This window comes from Haemaphysalis longicornis, unplaced genomic scaffold (assembly GCF_048455015.1).
Source record: "Haemaphysalis longicornis isolate Haplotype H1 unplaced genomic scaffold, Haemaphysalis longicornis Haplotype H1 scaffold_9, whole genome shotgun sequence".
NCBI classification, from domain to species: Eukaryota; Metazoa; Arthropoda; class Arachnida; order Ixodida; family Ixodidae; genus Haemaphysalis; species Haemaphysalis longicornis.
This window is the reverse complement of record NW_027526460.1, coordinates 158,895,780-158,906,506: the sequence shown is the minus strand read 5'-3', so window position 1 is coordinate 158,906,506 and position 10,727 is coordinate 158,895,780. Positions and strand designations below refer to the sequence as shown.

The 10,727-nt window shown below is 45.0% G+C and overlaps 1 pseudogene; it reads right to left on the bottom strand.

Annotated features, from left to right (window-relative positions):
- Positions 1–515: 515 nt before the first annotated feature.
- On the bottom strand, positions 516–5,967 carry LOC144153516 (uncharacterized; annotated as a pseudogene).
- Positions 5,968–10,727: the final 4,760 nt, after the last annotated feature.

Genomic DNA, 10,727 nt, shown 5'->3' with positions numbered 1-10,727 from the left:
TTATTGACATCATGTATATAGTACACAATACCGGAGGCCGGCAGAAAAAGCCATCTCAAGGACAGCTTGACGGAGCTGCGGGCCCCCGTTTTGACACCAGCGTACAACAGAGTTTTACAGTACATAAAAAATAAGCCCCGTAGGAATATGTCATGCCTCGCGCCATTAAAAAAATATAAAAAAACTGACAGCCACAACAACAATAACAACAAGAGAAGGGAAAAAACGAACGAAAAAACTGTACTGAACAGATAAATCACTCAATACAGGACCCAAAGGAAAATGTGAGCCCAATATAATCATGCCTTGCGTACAAATCATATACGAAAGAAAATGTACACCGACGGATGTACTAAATCACTCAATACATATAGATTACCTTCATAATACATGCATACAGATTTACATTGCCCTATTATATATATAGAGTACGCTATACACGTCAAGAACGCCAGCCACTTCGTCGAACTTGTCTCCGAAGTGCCGATCGACCATGGGGGCAGACTCGTCTCTTTTCACGTCGTGTCGCTTTTCACCAGCGTCCCTGTTTCCCTGGCCGTCGCAACCGCCACAAGTGCCCTCGAGAACGACGACAGCCTGAGCTCCAGGACCTGCCCCAGCGTCGGGGAGATAACGCAACTTCTGCAGTTCTGCCTGCAAAGCACATATTTCTGCTACAAGCAGGAATATTTCAGGCAAGTAAGTGGAACTGCGATGGGGGCAGCTATTTCCGTGACCACAGCGAACCTTGTAATGGAAAAAATTGAAAAGACCGCTCAGGAAAATTTCCCCGAAAAGCCCAAGGTGTTTCTCCGGTACGTGGACGACTGCTTTTGTGTCATCAAAGAAACAACAGCAGACAACTTCCTGTCGCAGCTAAATTCTATTGAACCAGCCATCCAATTCACCATGGAAAAAGAAACGACCAGCACCTTACCATTCCTCGACGTTTTGAGAAAAAGACAGCAAGACGGACTAAATTTTACAGTATACAGGAAACCCACCCACACCGGCCGCTACCTGCAATTCGATTCCCGCCACCCAAATTCCCACAAATCATCTGTGGTCTCAGCTCTCCTACTTAGAGCTAGAACTATATGCTCAACAGAAGAGGACCGGAAGAAAGAAGAAAAAGCCGTAATCGCTGACTTGAAGAAAAATATATACACGAGCAACTTCTTACGACGCGTCAAACGCCGTCTCCCTCAGCCGGGATGCAACCAAGAAAATTCCTCTGTACTGACGCCGCCGGTCAACAACCCCTCTCCTGTCTCCGCCGTCGGCCCCCCCCCCCCCCCCCCCCACCCCCTCGGCACGCTGACCCACCCGTATTTCCGTCTCCTATGTTAAAGGAACGAGTGAAACATTATCCCGCATTCTTCGCAAGGAAGCCATTGTCATCTCCCACAAGCCAGTGTCAACTCTTGGACGGCTCATACCTCGACCTAAAGAGCGGCCGCCAAAAGAAAAATCCCAAGGGGTCGTCTACAAAATTGCTTGCGCACAATGCCCCGCTAGTTATGTTGGGGAGACCATGAACTTCCCGGAACGCCTCCGCCGACACAAAAACGCCGTTCACAAGTCCGACACTCAGCGCAGAGCATTGGCCGAGCACTGTGAAAAAGCTGACCACAGGATTAACTTTGACGGCGCGCAGGTGATTGGCACCGAAACCAATTACTCACAAAGATTAGTGCTTGAGTCCTGGCACATACAAGGGAACCGGCAGGGCCTGAATAGATCCCTCGGAGCCCTTCCCACCATCTACGCCCACGGCCTCAGACGCGCAAGGGCAAGAATCCAGTAAGAAGAAAGAAAAAGACGAAGACACCTATATAACCGCTGCTTCTTGTTTGTACATAGTCACCCCTGATGAAGGAGCCGAGATGGCTCCGAAACGTTGGGACAACTTTGAATAAACGCCCTTGGTTGGTGTATTTACCTCTTAAGTTTAACCCAACCAGACAGAGTTCTGTCGAAGATGTTCACATTCAAGACTATATATAGATATAGAATTACACAAATCATTCAATACACGACCGAAAGAAAATATGAGCTGGTTATAAATCGCCATGCCTAGCCTACACCGACATATTCACTATAGCTGACACACATAGGCATGCGCGAGCTATTATATTGTGTCACTGTAATTATTTGTAAGAAATGTACGTATTGCACTGAAAGTTTTGCTTTCCAGCTGAACGTTAAGTTCGTGCAAATAACTTAGTAGCCGCGGAAGCCTGTTTCAGAGCATATGTCGCCCATATGTTGTTCTAGAAGTTTTAATGTTCCAAAATTCGCAGATTCGTTTCCCGTTTTATAAGGCTGAGAATTGATTTTAAGGTTGGCAAGTTCAATGAAGAATACCTGTTTCGTCTTTATTTCTTGTTTATAGGCTTTCGTTAATCTAAAGTTCTACGTCTTCTCAAAAGGCATTGCATTGTACTTTTCAAACAACGGGTAGGTGTGATAATGTAAAGGCACGTCCTCTACAGCACCTATAAACCTTTTTTGTAGAGAATACAATTTTTGTATGTTTTCTTGACTAGTGGATGCCCAAACTAAAAGGCAATAGTTTATTCTTGAGGAAAATAAAGAGTTGTAAATTAATATCATTATATGTCTCGGAAGGATCAGGCGATTCCGGTAAACTAGCCCCACTATTTGAGATAACTTACTTGATATTGTGTGGATGTGCTCGTTTCAAGATAGGTTTTCCTGGAAGACCACTTCTAGTGTTTTAATGTTGGGTTGCTCTCTCTCTCTTTCCAATGTTGGGTACAAAACCAACCGGGGTCGAATTCAGCAGTATTTGTTGCATTAACGTTACCTTCTTATTTTTACTTCTCAATATTACAGATTCCGTTTTGCTCGTGTTTATTTTAGGATGGTTTTTCTCATTCCAGCTATTCGGGTTTTCTAATACAAAATTTGCCTCGCCAACTAACTAATTCATCCGCCGAACTTCCTCGTAAAAATATGCTGGGGTCATCACCATAAATAAGAAATTCAGCGCTAGGGTTAATGCTAACCACGTCATTAATATAGATATTAAAAACACAGAGTCCCAAGATGCTCCCTTGTGGTACACCAGAAGATAAAAGCAGTAGATCGGAAAAACAGTCGTCGATATGAACTATTTGTTTGCGGTGTTCCAGATAACACGTAATTAGGCTCGCGGCATTCCCTCAAAAATCATAACGGTCAACCTTTTTAATTAGAATTTGGTGATTTATGGGATCGAAAGACTTAGAGTAATCAATAAACATCCCAAGAACGTACTCTTCTTCTTCGAGCGCTGCCAAAATTAACTATTTTTGTTTTACAATGCGAACTCCGTACTGATTTCTTTGGGGAAGCCAAACTGTGAGCAGTTTGTGAGACTGTGTTTCTCTTCAAAATATGCAAGACGATGTAAAATAACTTTTTTAGCACTTTTGACATCACCGGCACTATAGACACGGGAGGGTAATTTGCCATGTCGTTTTTGTTTCCTTTTTTGTGTAAGGCTTTTACACGGGCTACTTGCATTTTACGAGGAACAACAGCCTGACACAAACACAGGTTAAAAATGTGTGTAAGTATAGGTGCGAGCAAATCGGAGGTGCACTTTATGAGTTTAATTTGGAAGCCGTCGATGTTTTTCGCCGTACTGGTTTTTAATTTATGAATTATATTTACTACTTCAGCCTCATCAACTGATTTCAGGAAAATAGGGCTGCTGTTATGCGCAATATTTTCAACGTCATTCTGCACACTAGCAGTGTGTAAAACACGTACAAAATATTGATTAAACGCGTCTGCCAGAGACTTTCCTGTCAGATGTACGTCGTTCACAATTACTTTGCTCATTTTGTCAGGTGGAACGTTACGTTTTAAGATTGAGTTTAATCTTTTCCAGATAAGATTGGCGCGCCCATCAGCAGATTGAAACAGGTCGGAGTAATAGTCACAACTCGCTTTTTTTAAGTCCTTCTCGAGGCAGTTACGAATATTGTTGAAATCTCGAAATAAGTATGGGTCTTTGCTTTTAATGAATCGCCTGAGAGCTTGTTTTTTTCTTGTGTTATTTTTATAGGCTCGAGGCTAACCCATGGTTTCCGTATGTTTTTCCGTCTTTGAATATGCACATAACGAAATAAAGACTCATAGACAGAGCTGAAAATGGCGATAAATATTTCCTGGGAACTGTTTGCATCATTACAAGACAACACATCATACCAATGCACTAACTCTATTCTTTACCGAAACGTCAACAAGGCACGTTCTGAAATTTTTCGCACTTTTTCTATTGGCTGCCATATCTTCCGCACGTTTTGATTACAGCAAATGAACAGCGGCAAGTGATCGCTATGGACACACGTCAATACACCGGCTTTGATCTTATCGATGTCTAAATTGGTAAAAAACATGTCTATAAGGGATGATGACTTAGCGGTCAATCTTGTTGGTACATCTATTACGTTTATAAGACCGTAAACCTTCTCCAGAACATTGAACTTGGATGCCATGACATCAATTTTATTGTATCAAATTTAGGTCACCACCACAGATAAAAGAGAGGCGATTACGATTAGACATTTCAAAACATTTTTCTAGGTTATCTAGAAAATTTGACACCGAGCCACTTGGAGGACGGTAGCGGACTGTTATAACAGTGTTGTCTACTTTTAATGCCATTCTTTCACGATCGTTTGTACTTACAGAGAACTCTTGTAGTTTTTCGCAAGCAAATTCTTTTTTTCTGAAATGCATTTGCCACCACCTCGGCTTTTGGAGAGGTTTAATTTAAGTAGAAAGTGTAATACGATGGAATGCGAAAAATGGTAGTCTCATCAGTGGACCAGGTTTTGGTTAGCAATATTGCATCGAAGGATTGCTTGATTTGTTCAAGATATAAGGACAGATCTCATTCCTTATTTCTTACAGATCGTGTGTTCAAGTGAAAAAATTTGAAGGATTTTGTGTATTCCTTTCTAATGTGTTTTTCAAAGGCACATGGTAGTGCATATGACTCTGTATTTTTAAGGTTCAAGGTTATGGCCTCGTTGTTGCAGTGCTAACCATAGCTTATCTAGGTCGCTTATGCATGTGACAACAACAGCCTTGTCCTTATCTTCTTCACGAACAAGAACTCACCCGTTGTTGTGCAATGCGTGCTTGAAGTTTGATTCCTTTTCCCAGCTTTTTCCTTCATGAAGCAAAGCACGAGTTCGTTTAGACAGGTTCTCGAGTATGTACACTTGATCATCACAGCCGCGAAGTTTATTCCTGTTTTTCCACCACTTGTCCCTATCTGCCTCCTTTGCAAAACGGCAGATTATGCAAGGTATTTTTCCTTTTTTGGATGGCAGATGGCGAAGTGCTACCACGGAATCGTCTGGAAGTGGCGGAAGCTCAACGTCAGGCACCAGCGCATCCACTTTCTTCAGCAGATCTTCGTTTTCCGTAGGCATGATGCCATGGAATTCTAGATTGAGACATCGGCTTTTCCATTCCCGATTCTCAATTTTAGCTTCCATTTCACTGACATTACTGTTCGTGGTCTCAAGCATTTCTGTCCGGCACCTGCGTTCTTTGATATGATGCTGATTCTGCTCGACCCGGCGTAGCAAGTCATCATACTGCTCGCTCCAGAACTGCAATGAATCCTCAATATCTTCCACGACATCTCTCAAACGCACAAGTTGGTCAAGTTTGTCGTTAATCGTAACTAACAGGAGTCATACATCGTGGGTTTCAAGTTCTTCGTTTGGTTTCTTAACTGGTTCGCGTAGTTTTTTTTTTCTGCAAGTGGGACACCGCCAAGATAGCCGGTATGCCTCTGCCTTGGTTTTGATTGTTTTTTTCCAACACTCCCGAACATACCCCCGTGTGATATTTACAAGAACAGTCACTGCACTGAATTGTACACTCGGGAGCAGACAAGCACTTGTGGCATGCGGCGCATTGCCCCTCAGATGACATAATCACAAGTTGGCAGCAGTACAGGCAGCGGAAACATCAACAGTTATGGAGAAAATTTTGCTCAGAAAAAAAGTAGCCTGTGCAAAATACACAAGACGAGCGTGATTCCGTGCACAATAGGTGCTGCCGCTGCTGCCAAAATGTCTACAAAACCTACAAAAGCTAGAAAACCTGCCAGGCCTACAAAACCTACAAGACCTACAAAACTCCAACGTTCGCCGTAATCCTTGCAACACTTGCTGCTAACGAGTACGACAAGTCATAGCGTACGCACCTCGAACTTGATGTGAAATTATTATCTGTTTCACGGAAACTGAAAGAAATTCACTCTTATAGCAACAACGATGGAGTAAAGGTTGTTGGCAGCGAAGCAGAAGCAAATCGGCTGCAGTTGTGGACTTAAACCGTTGTGATGGTCATGAAGTTTGCAGACAGCTTCGCTGCCTTGAAGTCTTACCCGTAAGAACGTAGGCGTAGCAAGAGCAGCCTTAACGTAAATGGAAGGTTGTAACTTACGCACTTTTCGTAATTTGAAGCCACGAAGTTCTAAAAATTGGTGTCTTGCCGAAATTTGGCAGTTTAGCCTAAATACGCATATTTCGAGTAAAAAACAATTTTCTTAGAGAAATGTAAACCTGGCCTAAATCAACCATAAAAACTACCCGTTGCCCCTGATGAATATTTTTATATGGATAAAATCAAGTGTTCAACAGAAGCCCGTCTGGTCGGAGAAGCGCATGACACGAATTGAAAAACAGACACTGACTACGAGTGTTTATAAAACCTAAAACAGAAGACGTTTCGGCTCTCGTACGGGAGCCTTGTTCCCAATGATTTTGGGGGCAAAACTGACAACAACTGATGTGGTGATGTTGGATTCAAGATGTGACGTAGGACAGAATCCAGGTTGTGCGACAAGTAGTGCACAAGAGCTGTCGTCGCACAGCCTGGATCCCGCTTATCTAGCCGTTGTAAGCGTGAGGCCGAACTTGAGCGCTTCTCCTGCAAAGAACCCAAAATGAATGATGCGGGCCATCGAAAATGATCTCATCAAGATTGAACCCCAAGATGCGCCAAGGCTTGCACTCATGCGATTGTCGTTCTCTCACGGTTTCGGCCGCGGACATCGCCTTCACCATTGTCCTCGGCACAATCTTCAGCGATAAAACGCCTCCGAAAAAGCTCAAAGATTGTGGTGCTTCCTGCTGACAAAGGTAACGCTACAGTACTCCTTCATAGTACCGGGTACCACTCAAAAATGATGGCTCTACCTTCCGAAAGCCGCACATACCTGCGCCTCAAGAAGGTCCCCACACCGAATCTGCAACGAGACTCCCAAAAGATCCTTTCTGACATATTCCGTTGCATTCCCCCTCAAAACAAGTCCCTCTACTACCATCTGCTTTGTGGCAATGGTTCTGCTCCGGCCCTGTACGGATTTCCCAAGATTCACTAGCCGGAAGTACCGATGCGCCCAATCATGTACTACACCCGCTCCCCGCTTCACAGTGTCCAGATACCTGCGTTGCCTGCTGCGACCACTTGTGTGGAACAGCGCAATGCCCGTCCGCCCGTCCTGAATATTCGACCGGATATTCCACAGACAAGGTACGGGACATCACCCTGGAAGATGGCGATATTCTGGGCTCTTTTGACGTCGCATCCTTGTTCAAGAGCACACCTACGGGTTTGGCAGTACACGCATGCGCCTCATCTCTCGAAATGAGCGCAACTTCGCCTGAGCGTACATCGGTTGAAATAACAAATTTGCGGCGCCTCCTGATGTTCTGCCTCGAGAACACGTACTTCACGTTCGAACACCCTTTCTGCAGGCAAGTCCACGGGACATCGACGGGCGCGGCCGTATCGCTCACGGCGCCAAACCTTACGATGGAGCGGCTTAAGAAACGTGCACTAAATTCGTTCAGTCCTGCGCTCAAACCTTTTCCACGGTACGCAGACAATTGGTTAAGCGTAATCAAGGAGGGCGCCTGACTGGTTCACAGCACTCTTGAACATCGTGAATGATGCAATCAAGTTTACCGTACAGCAGAAGCAGCCCGGGCAGCTTCCATTCCTCGACGTTCTCGCCAAGCTCGAAGTAAAATCCTTAACGTTCAGCGCGTACCCTCACGAGTCGCTATCTGCATTTCAACTCTGTGAACCCTGCCTCCTCCAAAATGCCTGTAGTCACTTCGCTTGTGAGCCGCACGAACTGTGTTTGCAAGAAACCAAATGATATCGCAGCCAACATACAGCACGTCTATTGGGACCTGTGTGTAAGTGGCTACCCTGACTCGTTTGTGCGCTCCGCGGAACGCCAGCTTCATCGTACGGCACCGTCCGGTAACACGCGTCCCAATATTCGTGCTCCGATACCGCATGTACCTGGACTTAGCGAGCACTTGGCGAGTGTTCTATGCCCATAAAGTGTTCACGTAGAGCCCATGGCAATCAAAGCACAAACCCAAAAGTCAAGCTCCGTAACCGCCACTTTCGAATGGGCTGAGGTAAAGACATTACGTTTTCGCACAAGCAGTGGTTTTGCAACGTGAGCAGCCGTAAACTCGGTAACGAGCTACCTCAGGCCTTGTGGAGTAGGCTCCTGTTTCGCATTTTCAGAGCCTAGGTTTCTGCGCCGCTATTCGGACGACTTACAAAAGACGTGAATTTTTTTCCATGAAATATTTTTCGGTGACTGCTATCTGTCTCGATGTAAAGTCTTATGCGTTTTGACCGGGCGGGATTGGGTTGTTGCGTCTGCCCAGTAGCTTCCGCACGTCTTTGATGGTAGCCTTTTACACGTTATTGACGTAGGAGATAAACCTGTTGGGGTGATTTGTAGCGCACGTTAAATAACCAGTCTTCATCTTAGTAAATTCATAGCCTTCAAGTGCTGCACATTGTTTGGAGTGAATACATGAGAGGGCAAATACTCTAATTATAATTTCAGTAGGCACCCGTGTGAGCACCTCCGAACTTCACTGGCAATTCTCATCAAATCAGAAAAGTTCAGATGTGGCCACAAGGGCAGGCTACAAGTGACCGGACACAGCTTGTAAACTGTTCCAAATAAAAACAGTTTGCTCAACACAGCAGTTTAGGCTACATTTTTTAAGCGATATTCTCCTTGTTCCTGGCAACCCTTAGTGTAATAAGAAAGGGTGTATATTGAATTCCCAACACTAATCTTCTGTTCCCAATAAAAAATGTGCACCCGCCCCGGCGGCATAGTGGCTAAGGCGTTGTGCTGCTGAGCACGAGGACGCGGGTTCGATACCTGACCGCGGCGGCCGCTTTTCCGATGGAGGCGATAAGCAAAAATGCCCGCGTGTACGAAATTTCGGCGCCCGTTAAAGGAGCCATGAAGAGAAAATGCAAGTTGGTTTTATTCGAAAGATTTCGTGTTTTATAGTGCCCCCAGCGCTTGTCCGGATACAAACGGTGCTTTATTCACTGAGAAATTGAACAATTTAGGTTAAAATTTTGATTTTCCCGCTCAATCGTGCGGTTTCGTGATCCCAAATGACATCACAGGAACCGACCGCTCTGCAGCCTAGAATACCTTCATTCACGCATCCGCCGTACAGGGTAGAGACGCTTATACGCTGGTGCCGCCATTTTCGGTTGCTCGCTCGCCGCCGAAGCAAGTCATTGTGTCAAAACCGCGCTAAAAGTATCGCCGCAACGCGGTTTACTGAAGAAGTTTGAATCATATTGTCTATTTCGCGTTGCTAGGTCTCGTGGGAAACAAAAAGAATAACGCGTTGAGCCCGTTGGCCCAATTGCGGCGGCACGGGACCGTTCAAAGGTTGTCTCCACCCTGTAAATCGGTGTTGGCTTGTTCCCGCGTTTCTTTACGTTCCGTAACCTAGATGGCGCCGCGATACCGTGGCAAGCGTTTGGTTTGTTTTTGCCCGCATTTAAACCTGGCTTGTTTTTGTTCTGGGAGAAAATATTCGTTCCCTGAAACAGTGCTCGCTCGACAAATGGGGTCACGTAAGACACCGTTGCTTGCGTCAATCGGCCAGTGTCGTCTGAGACAACCCCAAGCCCCGTAGTGCTGTGCAGCTAAACCAAGCATGCTGTGCGCAGTACGAACAGCAGAACGCATCAGTACTTCTATGTTTACATATGCTTTCGTAACTTCCACTGTTTGTCCCATCATTCTTATTGCTTTGTAAAGAATGTGCCCTAAATTTAAGCGCAAATCGCTCGTTCGTCTAGTTTGTAAGCTCTACCTAATTTCCGTCTGCCTCTGCCAGCCTCCGCCAATCGCAGAGCTTAGCTCATGTGACATCATAGGTTCTGTTGCGGGAAATGAGTTGGTGGGTCGCATGACCATTCCGGTTTTTCCTAATTATGTAGCTTATTTGAGCTAAGTTTACGTTAAAAGTGGTGCCAGTATGATTTAACGAGACAATCTTTTGAATGAACCAAACTTGTGTTTTCTCTTCATGGCTCCTTTAAAGATCCCCAGGTGGTCAAATTTATTCCGGAGTCATCCACTACGGCGCGCACCATTGCCTGCACTGTGTCTGTGCGTTAAATCCTAGAATCATCCAACAAATCCATCAATCAATCAATCAACATAAAATCTGAACAAATGAAGAAGCAGCTGCACAACGTCCTGGGTTTTCATTCTTGTTTTATTTCTATGGCATTTGATCGGATTGCTTCCGCAAGTCCGAACCTGTTTTCCCGTGATGCCTTGAAGGGGATGGCAGAGGGAGATGTTCGTAGCGGAGGCGTGAAGATGG